Source organism: Cryptomeria japonica, chromosome 5 (assembly GCF_030272615.1).
Source record: "Cryptomeria japonica chromosome 5, Sugi_1.0, whole genome shotgun sequence".
Lineage (NCBI taxonomy): Eukaryota > Viridiplantae > Streptophyta > Pinopsida > Cupressales > Cupressaceae > Cryptomeria > Cryptomeria japonica.
The window spans coordinates 329,959,966-329,982,336 of NC_081409.1; positions in this window are offsets into that span (position 1 = coordinate 329,959,966).

Consider the following 22,371-nt stretch of genomic DNA (forward strand, 5'->3'; position numbering starts at 1 on the left):
AGAGCATATTTCCTTCCTTGCCTTTCTCATGTGGAGGGTTCACATTTGAGAGAAAAGAATTCAATGTGGCACATGATTTTTTGACAATTTTTAGCTTTGGTGATGAGGGTCTCTGGCAGTATGATCCAAGCGGTGTAGTTGAAGCAAGGCTTAAGAAAAATGGGAACTCTTCAGCGTTATGTCAACATGAAAGTAAACCATTGCTAGAAATGCTTAGAAACATGGACTCCTAGGATGAGGTAAAAAAAGAGATGGAGAAAATTGCTGCTGACAATAACATTTCAACAGAAGAATTGTCATCACAAATTATGGCATTGCACACATAGAGGGCAATAGAGGAGGACATCCAAAATAGGAGGTCCTACAATTTCTACCAAAAATATGCTACTCCATCTAACAAATCTATTGCTAAAACAATTCTACAAGAATGTAAAGATAGTTATTGGACTCAAACCAAAACAAATGATTTTTGGACTATGAGGAAGAATCTCTATGAACCAAAGACCAGTGCAGAATTTGAGTCCATCGACGAGGATGTTGAGTTTAGAAAATTGTGGAATATGGAGTATCCCACAACAAAATATGACAAGAGTGATGATGAAAATGAGTATGAGGTTGAGGCCACTCCAACAACTACTACAGTCCCTAAAATATTAGGTGGAGTCAATGATTCCATGAAAGAAAAATATAGCAAAGGGTCAAACATTGTGGAAAAAATGGGTTTTGAAGGTGGTGGTCTAGGTCCCAGAGGAGAAGGAATTTGGTATCCACTTGAGGTACAACTTCCATCGAATTCAAAATCAAAAGCTCCTGTTAAACCAGTTATTAGACTTGATTTCTCAGATTCATCACGGAAAGGTACTACTCATTACCCTCAAGGTCCACCTGTATTTTTTATAGGTTCAAATCCACAACCACCACCAGTACATGATGGTATTCCCATTGGTGGTGAATCAAGTGCCACTACCACTAGTGGGGAATATAAGGATAGTATTCCTATTAGTGTTCAGTCAAGTGCCACTGCGATTGGTGGGGTTGGCATGGGTACTACTACTAATACTAGTTGTCTTGTTGTTGGACAAGTGCAACAACAAAATATCTCTTGCAAGAGGCCACTAGTGGTATATACTCATACTATTCAGAATCCTATATCAAGTTCCACTGCCACTACAAATCTATCATTTGTAGCTTCAGAACAGACCCCTCAAAAGGCTATAAAAACTACACATGCAAGTGACAGTGGGACAGGACCAAGAATGGTTGTTGGTACTCCTCGTAATGCATTAGTTAAAACCACAAGCATAGGTGGAACTAGAGCCTTTGCTATTTCACCTTTCAAACATTCAATTGCTTCAGCAATCCTAGATTTTGAATTTTGTGATTACTATGAAAAATTTGAACACACAACAAATGCAAATAAAGAAAAAAAGAGAGCATTGCATAGGGTTGCCCTGACTGAAGTTTTAGATGAACAACTTGCAAGGAATAGGGTATTTCCAACATATGACCCACACAAAGATATGATGGAGTTCATGATTTTTATGCCCCCAAATAAAGATAAAAATCCATCACACAGTCAGATAGACTCCTCTGAATTTCAAGTTAGCACCCTCCAACTAGATTTTTCCAAAGTACAAATGTGGACAAACTTAGTGTGTCAAAAAGGACTAACGAAGTGGTCTACACTTCACTACTAAAGGTGAAGAGAGAAAAATTAAATTGGAGAAATAAATAGAAAAGTTATAGGCAGACCTGGCAAACAAAAAATCAAAGAGGAAAGCAACAGATAACAAGTGCAATGATTTATAGAAAAGGATAAAAAATTTGGGCTTTGTAGTAGAAATTGTAGAGCAGGAAAAGATGGATGCATAATTGAAGGACCCGAGTGAAAAACTGGCTAAAAGCAGTAAACAAATTGATGATGAAAGAGCCAGTTTTCAAAAATTATACAAAAGTTATGAGTCTTTTGCCGCCTAAATAAGAAAAAACAGGACCTATTGGATCATGAGAAGGAAAAAGAAAAACATTTGGAAGAGGAAGTAGAGGAAGAAAGAAAAAAATGTGCACAAATGAAAGAAGACCTGCACAATGCAAATGATAAAATTAAAACTTCGGAGGATAGATTGAAAGATAATATGAAAAATCCAATGACGTATATACAAGAAAAAATTTGGGGGCAAATAATGCAGAGGAGTAACAAGTTGTGTGAATGGTTTGAATTGAATGAAAGTCTGAGATTAATTTATATGAAAATCAAAGGGCACATTAAGAAGAGCATACATGTTTATTCAAAAGAGGATATGGAAAAACAGATTTTGCAAGTAGTCTATAGTACCAGTGAAATCTATTTGGAATACAAGGGAATTAACAACTGCATTGATGCCATAGTTAAGACATCATCTATCCTTAAAAAATGTCATAAACTAAGGGAAACATGAGATTTTATGGATAAATATGGAAAAAAGATATAGAAGCTGCAAGAAAAGACAACTAATTTGATTAAACTTGGTTTCCCTAAGACCATTGACTCATCAAATAAATTCATTGGAAAAGAAGTCTGATTTAGAATTGCTTCCAAAGAACACAACTCCCCAAAGCTTTCTGGAATTCATCAAACCATTTACAACTTTGAATGTGGTATTGGGTGAAACAGTGATGTCAAGTCACTCTTCTAAATATGGATTGTTGACAAAGTTGCAGTTGAATTTCCATAGTTTAAAGAATATTGACCTTCCATCAGATGAAGAGTGGAGTACCCTACAAAAACTGGCACAAAATTCTCAAGAATCATAGTATGTATTGCATGGTTTTCTGATTTTTACTCTTAGTTTCAAGGTTTTATGTATTTTCTGTTTGGAATTTGGCATCACTTGAAATAAATTTGTTTTATGAACAGGAAAAAACCAGCACTCGCTATTGCTAATCCAGCCTATGAATCTATGATGCACAGTGCAAATCTTCAACCTATAAATTTGTATTCTTAAATTCTCCCAAGTTTTAACATTTTTGCATTTCTCTATTTTTTATTACTAGGTTTTGGGAACTTCTATTATCTATATTTAATTTGTCATGGCTTGAATTAATATTTATTTTAAACTATGTTATTTGAACAAGATACATCAGACATGTAGTAGTTGTTAAATTGCTAAATTGCTAATCCGGCCTGTGATGGCCATGTAAATTTGTGCTGAGTTTGTGATATTGATGGCAGTCGGGATGATATATTCAATGTTCAGTGCCTTAGTAATTGATTTTGATGTCGAGTCTTCACATGTTGCAAATCGACCTGAAACTATTGTTGCTCCCTTGTTTCTATAAAAGGGAATTCAGGGTCATTTGCAAAGGGTTCTGAAACTTTGAATTGACTTTTGTATGGATAATCACACAAAGTGGTCTATTGAATGAATTGTATCATATGGCTATATTTTGAAAGAATTAATGAAAATCTAAGTTCTCAACATGTCTAAACAAACATCTTTGTATCAATAAAAACATTATGGTATTGATGGAGTCGATACTCTAATAGGTATTGTATTATGCTATTTTAAATCTAGAAATAGAAAGTTGAAAAATACAATTACAAATCAATATTAAATTCTAATTGAAAAAAGTTGTCAGACTCATCAAATATCATCAAGTTATCAGCCATAATAATATGATTTTGTAATATGAATGATGATATACAGTAATAAGATTAATAAATACCAATCTCTTACAGTTGCCATTCATCCTCATCAAATTCAAAGCTTTCTTGATTCTTGTCTGTGTTTTCTTCACTCTGAGTCTGCATACCTTCGTTGAACTGCATCTCAATGCTACCAGTAGGTCTAATACATGAGTCAATAGTCCCACTGGAACTTTGGTTTGAAGTGTTGCCCAAACCTCTTCTTTCACATTTGGACCTCCAGATTTTCAATGCCCTATCATAAGGAAAAGTGTGGACATCATACCTAGATGTATAGATCCTCAAGCAATTTTCCAAATTTTTGTCTAGTTTGTTTCTTATCTTTGGTTTTAGGAACCCCAAAGCACTAAAGACTCTCTCATCTTCCATGGAACCCAATATCATGGTAAGACATAAATCAACAAGCTTCAAATATTCTGGTATTGAATCACGCAACGCTACATTCTCAACTATATATTTCCAAAGCCTTGTTACTGATCCCTCTTTGCAAGGGTTCTCCATTCTATCATATTGTTCTCTCATAGTGTATGCAAAATGAGATGATTTCTCTCTAAGATGATTTTTGTCAAATATTCCATTTATAGTTACTCCATTCAATTCTCTGGATATGCAAAATTGTTTTATCAAAGTCAGTAGCTTACTTCAAAAATTAGCTGCACTGTTGAGGCTCCAATATTGAGGAAACACAATAGACATGGATTTGAGTAGGTTGTCAAGAGGGAATCTACTTCTAATCTGTGAGGAAAGATCATAGGCAATTTTATTCATAGAAGTAGTTACAGACTCAACAATCTTGTCGAAATCTTCCCTTGTAACTCTTGCTAGTTGCTTCCTGAGGCGCTTTCCTAGTTCCTTGGGGTGGACCGCAGCATATAAGTGCATTGGTATCTCAACTCCCCATTCATTGGCACATACCTCCCCGTTTGCACCGAATTATAAAAATTTATTAGGATTGTTCAAATTTGTGAGTGTCCACCACTTAACAAATTTTTCATTAGATAGTGTTGGTTGATTTCGATAGAGTTTGTCGAGGGTCATGCATGTCATCTTACATAGTGTAGCATATTTTGCAATATAAGGAGATCTTTTTTGGGCAACCTTCATAATATTCCTCATTTCCTCTAGCATGGCCAAAAGAGCTATTAAAGTTTAGAGTGTCTCTAGATTACTTAACCTCCAAAGAAGGTCAGGAAATTTTGGGTGCTCTGATTCGTCGTGAGTTGTGTGAAATAGTCCAATCAAGGATGGATATTCTGGAAAAACTTGATGTGCTAGACCAATCAAAGAGATCCATATGGTATCATTATCCTTGAGAAGCTTGTTCCCATCAATTATTCCATCAGCAAAGTGTTGAAATTTCATAAATCACTTGGGACTTCGACATAAGTGTGAGTAGAGCTCTCTGATTAAAATTTCAATTTTTTTTACTAAAGCATACTTTCTCACAATTCCAAAAGTTAGATTCACTCTGTGAGCCATGCAGTAAATTGTAGTAATGTATGGGGTAAAAGAAGTTTCAATCTTTGTACAAATACCATTCCTATGATCTTGCATTACTGAAGCTCCATCTGCTCCAACACACACCAATTTTTTGGCAATCATCATGTCATCCATACCTCTATATTCAATTAAATATATCGTTACTAGTTGAAATAAATTTTTCGTTGTCGCACTATCCTTCATTTTAGCAACATATAGTAGATGAGGTTGGCGGGCATGATTATGTATAGTATAAACATGCATGCATACCCATGAAGTATTCTCTACTGCTACAACTTTGTCTCAAGAAAATGCAATGAAGTTTGACTCTCTTATTTTTTCCTTTACATTTTCTTTTTCAACCTCAGCAAGAAAACTTGCCCATTCCCATCCACTGTTTACTGACCAATGACTATTAGGATAGTTAGGAACTTTCAAAAATTGTAATAAACCACTAATTGATGGAAAATTTGTCATAGCATGCTCTTTGCTCAAAATATAAAAAACAACACTTAACTGAACAACTTTTCCCAGTTGTTCTATTTGCATTGCTTTTCCAAAACTAGCTTCAATAGAACCTTTAACTTCAACAAGCTTCATCTGTATTTTATCATGAAAATAATACTCTTCGACATTCCTCACATGCTTACATTCCTCCTTTGTTTTCCATCTTATCATTGATTTTTCAACTCCGTGTATCAATTATTTTTCAGAAAGTTTACCCATATGCTTTTCTACGGTGTCAAATTCTAGCTGCAACCTAATTTCCTTGTTATGTTTCCAAGTGCAAATCTTACACCTACATTCTATTGGAGGCTCGTCTTCAATTGGATTCTCCACTAGTTCAATGAATGGATACTTTGATGCCCAATTAATTTGAAATTAAATTCGTCACTGACATATCCCGCTCCCAATCCTTTTTTTATTTGGGTTGATCCTTTTTTGATCTGGCTTTTCTTTTCCCCTTCTGTGCATTATCATCAATGACATTATCACCCAAGTTGATTATATCATTCCAAATAACTTGGGTATCTACCAGATAATCTTCTTCAAGATCATCCTAATTTGAGATATCAGGTTCCCTGTCGTCTTCAACATGTGGTGTAGGTTGTGAATTTTGTACTTGTACTTGTGATGATGTACCTTCCTGATTTTCACCATAATCTTTTCCAAAGCCAAAGTACGAGAACAACGTTCTACATTTTGTTGGCCTCTCATGGCCTTCCCCACATTCAGGTTTCCTACCCTTCTTCCTGTTTGACATCTCCAATGAAATAAAGGCTGCAAAAAAAAAATCAATTTGTTGAAGAAGCAATAACAGACTATAAAGTATAATATGTTTCATTGGCCCTACGACCTACAATCTAGATGTCTGAGGTCTGAATCTCTCGGCTGACCACTTGGCATTGATGGGTCCCCACTGAATAAGAATGAACTCAACAATGCAAACAGATATAGATAAATTCAGAATAATATTATAACACTTCAAAAATATGATCGCTCACCTTTAGGTCACCAGTAGTCGCCAATGCAGTCAACAATAATGATTTTCCTTAGTCTAAAACTTCTCTATTGATCTGAATTCAAAGCCTAGAACCCACCAGATTGTGTAGAGATAGATATGATCTTTGTATGTATTTATACCAATCCTTATATGGAAAATTCCACGATAATTTTATATGGTATACAAATATTTGGCGAATCCCGCTTAACTATAAAATGACTTATGTAATTTTTGAGGCGATTATGGGTAGTCCAAATAATTGGCAAATACAATATAGTTGGCAAAAATTGGGGTGAATGGAGACACGCATTGGAAAGATGTCAGGCGAATTGGGTCCTCTTGGCTAACAAATCTTCATATGCCTATAGGCGAATTATTGTCGTCTATTAAGGCAACCTCAGAGAGTGTAGGCGATTTTTTTTTTTAATCGTGTCCACCGTATATTGTATTGGTGAAATCCTCACATAGAAACATTTAATTACATAAAACATAGCGATTGGGCCATGAATTTGATGGAAATTGTTAATGTTCTAGTGACATGGCCACCCCCAATCGGTACAAAATATTTGCCATTTCCTAGGTCGCCGACGTGAAATATTCGCCATTGGCGAATATTCACCACTAATGTAATCTCTAGCTGCATACTATAGAGGGTTATACCATGGAGTGGTCCCAGCATAGCAGAGAGAAATATCATACACAGAGAGTGTATGTTCCCATAGGACCCATAGCCAGCACCCAACTTAGAGCTAGTAGACAGGGGGATTGATAGGTATGAGGCCACCGAGGACAAGGGGAGAAGAGCCATCTAGAGGAGGAGGAGATGAGGAGGGGGCTAGAAAGACAAGAGTGGAGAGCTAGTCTCCATGTGACATTATATTTTGATCCTTCGGGGTAGCCATTGTACTATGATTGTTATATTTATTTTTGAGAGACATATATATGATATATGATTTTTGGCGGTGCCTATATATGCATGTACTTTATTATGGACATTGTGATGGACATTGTTTATTGTTTTATGATGTGATGATGATGATGACTATGCATATGTTGTGTTGACCTATTTGAGATGCAGGATGGATGCTTATATATGCATATGTTTATGGTATGCTATTGACAACTTTGGTGGATGTAGGATGGATGCTTATGTATTATGTGGATGTATTTGTTTTTGGATTTTTATGATGTGTATATATTTGTTACGTGATGCATGATGTATTATTTTTGTATTTTGTGATGATTTTGAAGACTTATGATGCCTAATTACTTTTGTTTTGTAATGAACTTAAAATTTGAGAATGCATAATTTGATTAAATAGATTAATATATAATGAATATGTTGACTACAATGGATAACCAGAATAAAAATGAATAGTGCAACAAAATTTGAAATGAAAACTACATGATGGATACACCAGACAAAATAAAATTGAAAATTTATCATGAGATGAATAATCCAACAAAATTTGAAATGCAAACTAAATGATGTACAACACTAAAAATGAGTAACGCAACAAAGTTTGACATACAAACTTAATGATGTGCAACACTAAAAATGAGTAATGCAACAAAATTTGACATGCAAACTAAATGAATAATGCAACACACCAAAGATTAATGGACCAGATAGAAATGAATAATGCACCTATATGGATAATGTAGAATTTGTTTGGGAATATGCCAATCATAATACAATGACCTTAGGTAGGATAGAAGAACATGGGGTGGGGGGGAATTAAATTGAGGTCTCCAAAATGTGAAAGGGAGAAATGATCGGAAAAGATGAGATATTATGAGATGGATAGAGAGGTTTGTTGTGCACAAATTGTGGAGAGCCAACCTAGTTTGATGTTGCCAAGGGTAGTTTACACCACTAATTATAGGAACCAGGATGTCATGAAAAACCCAAGGCATGGATTGAATCTCAGACAAATAGGCATGTCTTGCACACAATCATGCAAGTGTTGATAAACACTAATGCAAGGTTGCCGGTTGGTACAAGGAAAACCTTGAAACACACCATACCACAGAAACATGCCCCAATATGTCCCTTGACACAACAGACCAAGATATAGATTGATCTTGGCAGCATTGGGTGGGAACAGTCATAGGACAAATGCAAATTAAAGAAGACAAATCAAATCATGCAAACAAAATGCACAAGGCCAACTGACATCTCTTGCCAAGAGGACTTAAGATTTGTATATATACTACCGGATAGGGGAAGTATGTATCTCAATGGGCAGAAGTGACTGATGGATGTGAACAAACAATAGAGTAGATGACATGGACATTTGTATGCAGATATGACACTTGACTGTTGAGACTTGATGGAGTGCACGTGGATGGGAGTTTGAATAATGTGCAAGTCAAGAAGAATTTTAAGCTCAGTACTGGGAATTAAGCTCAATAAACTAGGATGGAAGCTTAGTCTGATGGGATGAAAGCTCAGTTTAATGGGGTGATCCTTATTCATGATTCAGGCAAAGACTCATCATCATATGGGTGATCATTTTGTGGAGTGTGTCTTAGTGGATTAGGGGATGGTTTGAAGGGAATGAAGGGGACAATCAGCAATAAATGGGGTGAAGGGTGCCATGGTAGAAGATTTATGCAGTTGTGAATATGGATATCTAGCAAGTGGGTGAGGGAGATAGAGTCTATCTTGACGGTGGATCCAAATTATTTACCTTGACACCTATGAACAGGTTTTCACCAAGGTACTTGCCCATAGCGCCACAAAGTGGTTTTCACTGATGGACGAATTGATTTTTTTACTTTTTATTTTTTTTTGTATTTTTTTTCTTGATTTTTTAAATTTTTTTTGTATTTTTATTTTTATTTTTGGACAATTGGAAACTTTCTAAGGACTAGGCATAAAATCTCTCCAGGTGCATGATGTTCATAGGCTCATCCAAGGGATCTCCTTTGGGAGTAGCCAATTGATATACCCCTGATCCATACTTTACTGTAATTACATAATGTCCAAGATAACTAGGCTCAAACTTGCCTTTCTTTTCTCTTTCTTGAATATTTTTATGATTTTCCACAAGGGCAAGATCAACAACTTGAAATTCCTGGGTTCTAACCTTCTTGTTGTAGCTTCGACGTAGGCAATTTTGATATACTTGGAGATGATTCAAGGCCTTGAGGCGCCTTTCATCTAGAAATTCTAGCTCCTGTAGCTTGGTGACTCTATATTCCTCATCAAGGAGGATATTCTATAGGGATACCCTTAGGGAGGGGATCTTGATCTCAAGGGGTAGGACAACTTCAGAACTAAAGACTAAGGAGTATGGGGTGGCACTTGTAGGTGTGTGGATACTTGTGCGGTAATCCAAAAGGGAAAGGTTGAGTTGGATGTGCCAATCATGACCAACTTCATTAACTATCTTTTTAAGGATTTTGATTAAGGCCTTATTAGAAGCCTTAGCTTGACCGTTGCCTTGCAGGTAATAGGGGGTGGAGAAGTGGTGTTGGATATCAAACTTCTAATAGAACTCTTTAACATCTTGATGGTTCACCATTATCTATGATAATAACCTTGGGGATTCCATATCGACGGATCAAATAGTTCAGAATGAATTTAGAGATCTGTTTGCCAGTGGTGCAGGTAAGAGGGATGGCCTCCACCCACTTGGTGAAGTATTCAATGGTGGTGATGATGAATTTATGGCCGTTGGAGGATGTGGGGTGGATTTTATCAATGAGATCAAGCCCCCACTATGAGAAGGCCCAATGTGTGGTAAAAGGTTGTAAATCTTGTGATGGAGCATGAATCTTGTTGCCATGCTTCTGACAAGGGATACATTTCTTCACATAATTTCATGCATCTTCTTCCATTGTAGGCCAGTAGTATCCTATTCGCAAAAGTTTTTTAGCCAAAGTGAGACCACTTGAGTGTACCCCAGATATACCTTTGTGCACTTCACGTAGTGCCCATTCAACCTCTTGTTTGTTTAGACACCGTAGGAGGGAACCATCAAAATGCCTACTGAATAGGGTGTCTACAAGGATAGTGTAACGGGCACAATGATGGATAAAGGTTTGTTGTTGGGTTTTGGTGAGGTGGGGAGGGATGGTTTTATCTCTTAGATAGGTGCAAGTCTCTTGATACCAAGGGGATTCAGGACCAATGAGTACACACACCATTTCAGACTCTAGTAGATCATATGTCAGTATGAAGAGTTGCTCGACCAAAAACTCACATTTTTTACTATGTGCTAGCATCTGAAGGAGGCAACCAATAGTGGCCATTGCATCCACAACTCTATTGTTTGTGTGTGGAATCTGATCAAACTTGATTGATGTAAAGTTCTTCTTGAGGTCATCAACTATACTTTGATAAGGAAGAAGCTTGTCATCTTTTGATTGGTACTCATCATTGACTTTTTTAATGACAAGTTAGGAATCACCACAGACATGTAATTCCAATATCTTCCATTGGATAGCCAAGTGGAGTCCAGTGATTAGTGCTTCATATTCTACAATGTTGTTGGTGCATACAAAGGCTATCTTGTATGATTTAGGGATGCAATCTCCTTGGGGTGTGATCAACAATATGCCTACCCCTAATCCATTATGGGTGCAAGAACCATCAAAATATAACTGCCATGTGGAAGACGTAGTGATAGTCATAATAAATTCATATGGAAATTTTGTGAGGATAGGGTGATCACCTGGAAGCGGAGCATCGACCAGTTGGTTTGCTATCACTTGTCCTTTGATTTCTTTTCTATCTACGTATTTGATGTTGAACTCACTTAGTAACATGACCCATTTAGCAGTTCTGCCAGTGAGAGTTGCCTTTGATAAAAGATACTTGAGAGGGTCAATCTTAGAAACCAATTTTGTTTTATTGGTAAGCATGTAGTGTCAAATATTTTGCGTGTTGAATACAAGTGTTAAGAATTCTCTTTCAATAGGGGTAGAATTGAGCTCATACCCTACTAATGTGTGAGTGATGTAGTATATAGCATGCTCATTTCCTTGATCATCTATTTGTGCCAATAATGCCCCCAGTTCCACTATGGTAGCTGATATGTACAAAAGGAGTGGTTGTCCTGGAATAGGAGGCATGATAAATGGAGGTGATGCAAGGTATTCTTTGAGATTATTGAAAGACTTTTGACATAGGTAGTCCCATTTGAATTTGGTATCCTTGCGTAGCAAGTGTGAAAATGGGTGGCATTTATCTGTGAGTTATGAGATGAAGCATCTAATGGATTGGATCTTTCCTTGGAGGCTACATAGTTGTATGAGAGTCTTCAGGGGAGGCATTTCCATTATAGCTTTCACCTTTGCAGGATCAACCTCTATGCCTCTACAGGAAGCAATGAAACCTAACAATTTCTGGATGTAACACCAAAGACACATTTCTTGGGATTTAGGTGCAGTTTATATTTTTCCAATCTCTCAAAAATATGCCTTAGGATAGGGATGTTATCATGTCTTGTCTTGGATTTTCTTAGGATATCATCCATGTAATCCTCCATAATTTTATGCAAAAGGTCATGGAAAATTGTTGTCATTTCTCATTGGTACGTGGCTCCAGCGTTCTTGAGACCAAAAGGCATGACTTGATAATAAAAGGTTCCCCATGGTGTTGTGAATGTTGTTTTATGTTGGTCTTCCTCTATGATTTTGATCTGATTGTATCCAGAAAATCCATCCATTAGTGATAATATTTCACACCCACTATGAGATCTACAATCATGTCTATGTTGGGGAGCGGGAAATCATCTTTAGGAAGGCTTTATTCAAATCTCAGAAATTTGTGCAAATGCAGATGCCCCCAATGGTTTTGCCGACAAGTACAATGTTAGATACCCACTCAAGATAATCTATTGGTTTTATGAACTCAGCATTCAACATCTTCTGAAGCTCTTCTTTGACGAGGAGTGCAATGTGTGGATGCATCTTGTGTAATTTTTGCTTCATTGGTTTAGCACCTGGATGAACAACAAGATTGTGGACTACCAAATTGGGATCAAGGCTCGACATGTTAGCATATGACCAGGCAAAGTTGATCTTTGTTTCTATGAGAAAATTGATAAAATTTTGTTTCTCTTGATCTGACAAGGACTTAGTAATGAGCACATTCTTTGGGGTGTCTTCAGTGCCCACATTGACAACGTATGTTTCTTCTATTATTAATGTTGACCTTTCTTATTTTAAATGAACAATGGTAGGGAGGTCAAGTCCCTCATCCTCAAGTGCCTAATCCAGGTTTTCACTTTCAAATATGCCCTTTGTTTTTACTTTTTCCTCATCCAAAGGTTCCTTAGTAAGGTTTTCACCTAAGGAATCATGATTTTTCTTTTTATTATCTTTTTTGTGACTAAGGGAATTGACTTGACTACCAAAGTATCCATTCTCATGTAATTGAATCCCATGAACTCTGTTGAAGTCTTCTAAATTGCACATAGTCGAGAGAGTCACGAGAGCATTATCATCGGCACAAATGTCTAAGGTAGGTTTTTTCCGGTTGGTCCCAGTCTATAAGCTCATGATGGACAATTTGCAACTCATGTGGAGTGGAAAGGATTATGGGGGTGATGGTGTTGATATGGGTGTCAAAGAATATATCACCTTCATTCTTAAAAAGGCATTTCATGGAATTCCTTTTTATCAAAGTCTTTGACATCCAAGGAGGGACTTGAAGGGATACCATCGATAGTGATCCTAGGTACTGGAGTGTAGCCCAAGCCCCTGTTATACTTTAATGAGATGGGATACATCTTCTTGGCAATCTTTGTTGGTTCTTCATCCTCTTCATGGTACAACCAAGAGGAAACATCTATCTCGAGACTCTCCTCATCAAGTGGGCCCCATTTCTTGAAGGTGGTGTCCTTACATTGAATAATGGGTTTCTGATCTTTTTAGATTTATTTGGGCTTGCCAAATGAATTAGGAGATAAGGGGAGATTTCCTATTATTAAGACATCCTCAAGTTTGTATTCTTCATAGCCAGTGTCTACGATCTTGATCTTAGGTTCTATTTGGGATGAGGTGGAGGCAACTTTAGATGTGTCAGATGGAGGAGGTGGGGCAGGTCTGGTATAGTTTTTTTCCCTCTAAGAGCTTGCAATACTTAAAAGATCACCTCTGATAGCAATGTCTCTACCATTGAAGGGAATGAATCCATGGGCGCTTGAGGAAAATGTTATAGGGAGATCAAGATCCAAAACTTGGTAAGGGGTCTCAACTGTAACAGGCCCCAATTGAAGAGGTAAAGTGATCTTTCCTTTGGAAACCCTCTCTGCATCATCATAGGCTTTGATTGTAATCTACCCTAATGTATCAACTAGGTCCTTAGAAAGTCCCAATTGCTTTATTAACTTGTACGTACAAAGGATGAGTCCAGATTGACCGTCTATCAAGATGCATTTACCCTTGGGTTTCTAGATAAGAGCTTCAATATGCAGTGGTTTATTATAATCATTGTTAGCGGGAGCATCATTGGAGGTGAAAACAAGGTGTTGTTGGGCAACCAGGTTTCTGATGAGGGCTTGGAATTGGGCAACATTAATGTTGTCAGGGACACGTGATTCAAGGAGAGCTTGTTCCAAAATCTCCTTGTGGACTGGGAAGGTCTTGAGGAGCTCTAAGATGGAGATCTATGCATGGGTCTTCCCAAGATGGTCAAGGAGGTCATATCAATGGGTGGATGACATGGGGGGAGGATTTGGTGGAGGGGGAGATCGTTGGATAGTTACTCATTAATGATGAGTGGTTACATTATAGTCATTATGAGAGTAGGAAGAGGAAGGTGTGGCACCTTGAATGACTATTTTAGCAGGGTTGGGTCTGCTTTCTGGTTGAGGAGGGGTAGTACCACCTTGAACAATGATCTTAGGTCTATTTTGGGAAGAGATAGGATTAGTTCCCTGGATAGTTATGACATTGATGTGGTTATCTGCAGGCTCAATATGACCCACAAAGGAGTCCAAGTCGGATATATGATTGGTATAATCATAGTGCACAACATTAGATGATGAGGCCTTTCCTTTGCCGTGCTTTAAGAAGGGTTCCTGGTACATCTTGAGTTTTTCGTTATTGTTACCAAATTTTGTTGTTGCTACCTCAATATCACCCTTATCAATGAGATCTTGTATGTAGTTCTTTAGTTTCATATACTTTCATGTATCATGCCCATTGATGCATTGATAATCATAGTACTCATTCTTATTATACCACCTAGGTTTGGGTTGGTTAGGATCAAACGAGCGAGTTATCGAAAAGACAACCATACCAGCTTGGATAAGCTTTTGGAACACAATCTCAATGGGCTCAACAAGGGGAGTATACTCCCTTGGAGCTTGATTCTTAGATTAAGGTGGTAACCTCTAGATTGAGACATTGTTGGGGGGCCTCTGAGATTGATTTTGATGCTTTGCTGAGTGTTGAATTGTCGATTAGTGGTGGTGGACTTTGGAGGGACGACCACAGTCTAGACCTGCTTTGCATCAGTAAAACCATCGTTGACTACGTTAATTTTTAGACCAAAATTTTGGTTTATCATTGTGATAAGAGGAAGTATTTTGACTTGATTTTTGATAGTGCTTTAGAGTGCCATCCTCTAACAAGACATGTTCAAGAGATAGGCCCTTACCAGTCAACTTTTGGAAAGACTTTATGCACTGGGATGTTAAGGGTTTTGATAGTTTGGGTACCAAATTTTTTTGAAATAATTCAATTTGGTGTTGTTTTGGCATATCCCACTAGAATTTCTTGATAAGGTGTCGCCACCTATGCAAGAAGTTGGTGAAATTTTCCCCAGGCCTCTGTTTTGTGTTATAAAGGTCCATCATGGAAATATCATTGACAATGTTGTAAGCATAGTGGGCCACAAAATTTTTTGCTAAGTCTGAAAAGGAGGTGATAGAACCTCTGGGCAGGGATGAGAACCATGCAAGAGTGTCTCTCGTGAGAGTCTTAGGGAATAGTCTACTAGGATATAAGTCGCTATAGGAGACTTCTTGGCATAAGATGTGAAACTCACAAACATGGTCTCGAGGGTCCCCCTGACCCTCATACTTCATGAACTTAGGCATCTGAAACCCTAGTGGCTAAGGTGAAACTGATATCGAAGGATCATAAGGACAAGGACAAAATTCCTCAAATGAATAAGGTTTTCTTTTATTAGTCCCTTCATTTCTTTGATGATGTTTTTCATATCCTGAATTTTCTTGATTATATCATGATGTGGGTCTTGGACATGATGGATCATGTTTTCCCTGAGTATCTGGTGAGTTGTGGAAGGTGTTAACATTATTTTGGAGTCATCTGTAGGCAACATTTTGATCGAGTGGCACCCATTCCTTTTGATTTTCTAGCTATGCTCCCTATACAAAACACACAAGCCAGGTGTCATCTCGGAGTTGCTTCTGATCACTTGCCTTTCTCGTCAGAGTTTGGGAGTACGCAGAGTTTTTGCGTGGCTCTGTTCTTATGGCATTGCACTCCTCTTGGCCCCACTGTCCATCGTGTAAAGGTAAAGACACTTGATGTCTCCACGTTGCGCAATCAGATGATCTCTCTGTGCTTATTTTTGGTTCTCCCCCAAGCTGCTACGTGTCCTCCATAATTGTTCATGAATCAGGCTGCGATTTGTATCATGATTTTCTTATTGGGTAGGTACAAGAGTCACCACGATGTGGTAGAAATAACAACTTCGCGGGTGATTTTTTCTTGGTATGATCTCACAGGGTGCCACGATAGGTTTTCTTGTCAGAAGTGGTTGCTGGAAGGTTACTGATGCAACAAGTTGTTAGTTGAGCTAAGGGCTCTATTTATGCTTATGTTTTCCCTATTTGGGAGGTTCACACTTTTAGAGAGAGTTTTTCTAAATATTTGGTTCATTAAGAAGCCTTTATGTTAATGAAATTTGGTGAATGATAATTGTATTAGATTGTGCCTATGGCTTTTGTGATGATTTTATTTGAAGCTTAATATATTAACTTTTGTGTTGTTTTCTAGTTCATTAACTTCTATGATATTTATTGTGAGACTCTGCAGATTAAACTACGTCACTTTATGTTAAATGAGTTCTTATTGAATTACTCTCTAAAACGGTTCTGGGCATGTAGATTATTGAATGAGCTTTAAAATTTGTATCTCTCTAAGTTTTATATGCTATTAATATTGTTTTGAAATGCTCTAGCATATCGCCTAAGTAGTGTAAATCATTTGCTTTTGAAGTTTCCTCTTTCCCCTTTTCTCCCCCAATTATATGAAGAGTCGACTTCTCAAACCCGGAGGTTATTTAGTGAGTTTCGCGCAATAGGTTCGCCATCACTGAATTTCCCATAAGGTTGTTCAAGTTTAAGGTAAAATTAAGAGTCAATAGAAGGTATACCACCACCACTAATATATTGGTAAAATGAAGAGGCGGGAATATGAGACGTGATGATCGATATGATGGGGACCTGAGTGACAATTGGTCATGACCCATGAATTGTTGTGACAGGAGGAAGAGAGTATTGATGAAATTAGTGGTATTGTTGATAGGAATGGGAGATTGTGGAATAGAGACATGTGGTTGGGTAGAAGAGGATGGCATAGAGGCATGTTGGAGAATAGACGTGATCAGGTTGGATAATGGTATAGATGTCAAGGAGGAAGAAGGTTGGATGGACACCACAGGGATGGATATCATGGGCGTTGTTGAATGATAGGTGCAATAATGTGAGTAGGAGCAAATTCTCCTTGCAATTTTTTATCAAGAATGGATCTATTGAAATTAGGGGAAAGGCAAGCTCCATTTTAAATAAGGGTCTTTATAAGACCACTAGGATTATGCCCGATAAATTTCTCCATCATTTCTTAGTTGTAGGAATCCTCTAGGAATGTTCGTACTTTCGGGGAGAGGTCATCTTGATCAACCATATTAGGGTCCACTTGTGGTTGTGGATCTTGAATATCGGGTTGCACACTTTTCCCTTGTGTGGGATCTTGTGTACGGTCTTGATATAGGACACTAATTTCTTACATTCCATATTGTTGTTTGGCCATCTTCTTCTTTTGAGATTGAGTTGTGACCATACAAGAATAATATTTTGGAAAGATTTGTTGGAAGAAAAGTTTGATGAAAGGACTTGGCTAAGATTTTGGATTTGATGAAGTCAGATAGAATGATTGATGGTGTCCTTGGATTAGGACAAGAGTTTGATAAGGATTTCACCTTAGTCCTTGGATGAGGATTTTAGGTGGGGGATGTTTGATGAAAACCACAAACAAGGGTTCTACCAAGTTGGGTAAAACTTATACCTTACATTAATGATCAAAGTCTCTTTCTACTAAGGATTTCCTAATGATCCCCCAAAAAATAAAGACCTAGGTTAGGAGTCTTGATTGACTCAAAAGATGGGGCAAAGGTACTTGGGGGAAAGTCTTTCCCAAGCACAAAATCCAAATGATTTATTGATTAAAGATGAGGTCTAAATAAAACTTCACAAGGTATAAAACCTTAGAGTGAGATTGATTTCATTGGAGGATGATTGATTAAAGATGATTGACTAAGGATTGATGTGCTAAGTCCTTGGAAAATGTTAATGATGAAAGATCAAAGATGGATGATAATGATGGCTAGAAGAAATTGATGACAAGATTATCCTTAGGATGGGAATAACTCAATAAGTGATAGGCTCAGATAGCAAATTGTATAAAGGAATACACCCATCCCAATTTTGATGATAGTTGGTATCGAAAGACAAGCTTGATCCTTGGTGTAGGGCATGGACTCTTAGTTCTTCACTAGCATCAAACTCATTGCTATGACAATGGACATAATTGCGATATCGGTGCAAAAAGGTCCTATGTTTGAGCAAGAGTTTGCAGTTGGTATACCAAAAATTTCAGCATCTAATGAGTTGGGCTTGGGTAAGCTTCTTCTTCTTGATTGGAGAATGGATTGACTTCTTGAGATGTTTGTAAAAATTAGGCTTATGAAACATGAGGTGAAAATGTGGTGGACTAGATTTGGGACTTTGACTATGCAAGGTGTGAAAATTTGGACTTGATAATGTTTATCATATGTGGGAAGTGAGGGGATTGTTTATTACTCTACTCTTGGCAAGAAAATATCAAACATATAAAACACATTGGCTAAGTGTGACTCAAAGACAATCATTCACCTTTACGACATTTCCTAAGGATGGTAAGGACAATAGTAATGGATCTCACTTGGCTTCCTAGCTACGCTTACTTAGAGTGGATACTTAGATTCTTGACCCCACTGGCTCCACCCTCAAAACTCACTTCTCTGGGGTAGCCAAGCATCAGTTCCCATGGAAAATCCCCATGGCGAACTTTGTATCTCTACTAAGAGTCATAAAAATGTGAGCACCTTCGGAGGTCCAACCTCCTGCACCTATGACTAGAGGGTTTTTGGCTTCTAAACACAAGAGTTCCTAGTTAGGGAATCTATTTGTGTGGCCATACATGCCACACTTTACGCTCCATAGTTACGGAAGGCTCCCAACCTATAGAGGTTACACTCTATAGGGTTTATGGGGAGAGATAGTGTCGGTATAAACTAATCAACACACGCTGTTTGCAACTTTTGTCAAAAACACATTTATTTATAGTGGTTCAGAAGAGCTTGACTTTAGCCCATTACCACTTGGGTCATTCCCCTCTCACCAATGCCTATGTAGAATGCCAGACAAATCGGGAAGGCAAGCCCTCTAAGGGTAAAAACATGCAATCAAAATGAAACAAAACATGGTAAACATGATATTTATTGTCCCTTAAGAAAATGAAATGTGTTTCTAATCTAGAGAAAACACTTGTAAATTTTAATGCCCAAAATGAAATATGTGCTAATATAGAAATGAATAAAAAGACAACTAGACTAGTGGAAAAAATAAGTCTTCTCCCAAGTTGCTGCAAAATAAAAAGTTAGCAGTTTCAGTTTTTTTTTTTTAATCTTGGACCACCTGTACGAACCTGCAAAACTCAAAATTTGATCAGAACACAAAAATCCCTCCAGACACAGTGAACATATTGATATACAAGTAGACGCAATGAAGCGCCTGCACAGATGCCGAAATTCCTGCATACGCGTTGAAAAAGGGCTTGCCTTCTAAAAATAGGAAATACAGAGAAAACATAAATTAAAATTTGAAAAATAGTAAATAGCAATTATTCCTGAATGATCGAGATGAAACATAAACGCTCGCGATGAACTGCGAGGGTACGTGTTGTAACAAAAAGGATTAGCAGGAAACATAAAACTTCAAAAATTCAAATTTTAAAATTTTAACAGAAAGTGGGAAATGGGGTACAGTGGACATGCTGAACCAGTGCATAGGCACTAAATGATCAATGCACGCGCTGATTGTGTAGTTAGTAAAATTACACACTAAACAAAAATACAAAGTAAATTTCCTTTTTTCTTTTTTTTGATTAATTTTAAACCCCCCCTTTTTTTATTTTGATTTTGATTTTGATTTCAAGTGATTAAAATAGAAAAAGAAAACAATTCTAATCTATTAAACAAGAAAGTTTTTTTAGCAAAGTGAATGCACTAAACCCCTATCGGACGCGTTAAAGGACCACCTGCGAAAAATGGTGGGTTAGTGAATTTTAAATTTAAAACGCCCAAGATGAACAGGAAGCGTACGTGTTGAATCCGTGATGCACGCACTGTTTTGCAGGTGCTCATGCTAATTTGGAACCTACAGCTAAAAATCATGAAAAACATGCAAAAAAAAATTTAGATTTTTTGGATGTGGGTCCCACCGAGCGTGCCAAAATGAACCAAGGGAAACACCAAGCAAGGTTAGCAAGTTAGTTTAAATCCAAATAATGTGAAAACCCCAAATGAAATGCATAAAACTAATACAAATATACCTTGCAAGAGAGGAGTCTCTCTTGTTCCTTCTGATTTGGACTCTATTTGAAGCCAAGAATGCACCCCTACTTGACTTGTTTGGATTGGTCCAATAGTGGGATGTGGGTGGCTCTCCAAATTGCACAACAATAGATGGATGTGGATGAGGGATAAGTGTTCAAAGATGGATTGTGGATGCAAAAAGGGCTATTATGTGGATACTCTTGATGGATTCAAACTAGCAACATAAGATTACTTGAATTGGAGATATCAAATGAGGGGACGAAAACCCCAATTTATAGAGTTCGATGGAGGAAAATGGACGGTCAAGATTGAAAAAAAATGAAGGGATAGGATTGAAAAGAATAGATCACGTGGATCAATGGACAATAACATGGAAAGGGGGGTGGAGACCAAGAGATTTGCCATAAAGGCATTTCATGTCTCCACCCTCCTCAAGGTACATAGGGAAGAGTTCCCAACGCACCTAGGAGGAATAAAAGGAATTGAAAATTCCTTGGGGGATGCACATGGAATTAAAAATTCCTAAGATATTGTGTGCATGGGGATTGGAAAAGGGAAAATGAATTTTAAAATTCCTTGGGAAGGTGAGGTGCATGGGAGAATGTGAGAATTTGAGAGTCTCACATTCACCCAAAAGGGGGCATTTAAGGTGGAAGGTGAGAAGGGGGATAAAGAGGATTTAGCTATAAATGGCTATAGTTGACTTTTGTGCCTAATCATGGGGATTAGGTACTAGCAAGGGATTAAGGGGATTATTTAGAAGAATTAGGTGAGGATTGGGAGAAAGTGGGATTTGTAGGAGGATTTGAATAGGAGAGAGAATGAGTAGGGGAATTAAAATTGAGAAATAATGCTAAGCAAGATTAAGGGAGTTTCTAGAAGAATTGATTAGACTAATGATGGATTAGGAAAAGGTAATTTATAGGAATCACATAGATTAATTAATTAAAAAGGAGATTAAGAAGAATTAAATTTTTAGCACTTTAAAGGAAGAAAGGGAAAATTGATTTATTAAATAAATCAATCACTAGACTATAGTGACAATATTAATTGGATTAAATTTAATTAATCTTGATAAGAATAAAGGTTAACACAATTAAATTAATTAATTATGTAGGAAGGTTAAATTAATTAAAATAATTAATTTAAGTGTCTACAAGAGGAATACCTATAATAATGATGATTAGGAAATAAATAGAAATTTGAAATGAAATACTTGAATGGAAACGCTTAATTGAAATGGTTATACCTTCAATTAATAATGAAATTCTCTTAAGATAAGTCCATGTGTTGATGCAATAACATGATAAATCATCACAAAATCCATCATGCAAAAATAATTGAAGATGCCTTGATGTAGCTTGATGCTCCTTGAACTCATATATGCCCTTCAAGAATAATACTACTCTTGAATTGTGAAGATAGCTTATGAAGAGATGATGAAATGAATTAGGAATGATGTATTATATAGGGTTCTCATGGTAATTTCACTTTCTGGCCAACTTAAAATATCATATCCCAACTTTGAGGATAGATTTGGAAATTCCAAGGCTAACACTTTATCCTCCCAAAAATTTAGCCAAAAAATGTTGGACTATGTGGCTAAGATAGTCACATAGTCTCGATAAAATAGGATCATATTTTAAGGGGTGTGAGATAATAGGGCATTAATATTGGATCTATAATTTATATAAGAAATAATGACATTTAAGTGGGGGAAATGTTCTTTGAAATTTAAAATGAGATACAACCCATAGAAACTTAAATTGATATAGAAGAATGGACACACTTAAAATAAGGGCCCAAATAGAAATGTGTTCATGTTTTAAAGTAAGACAA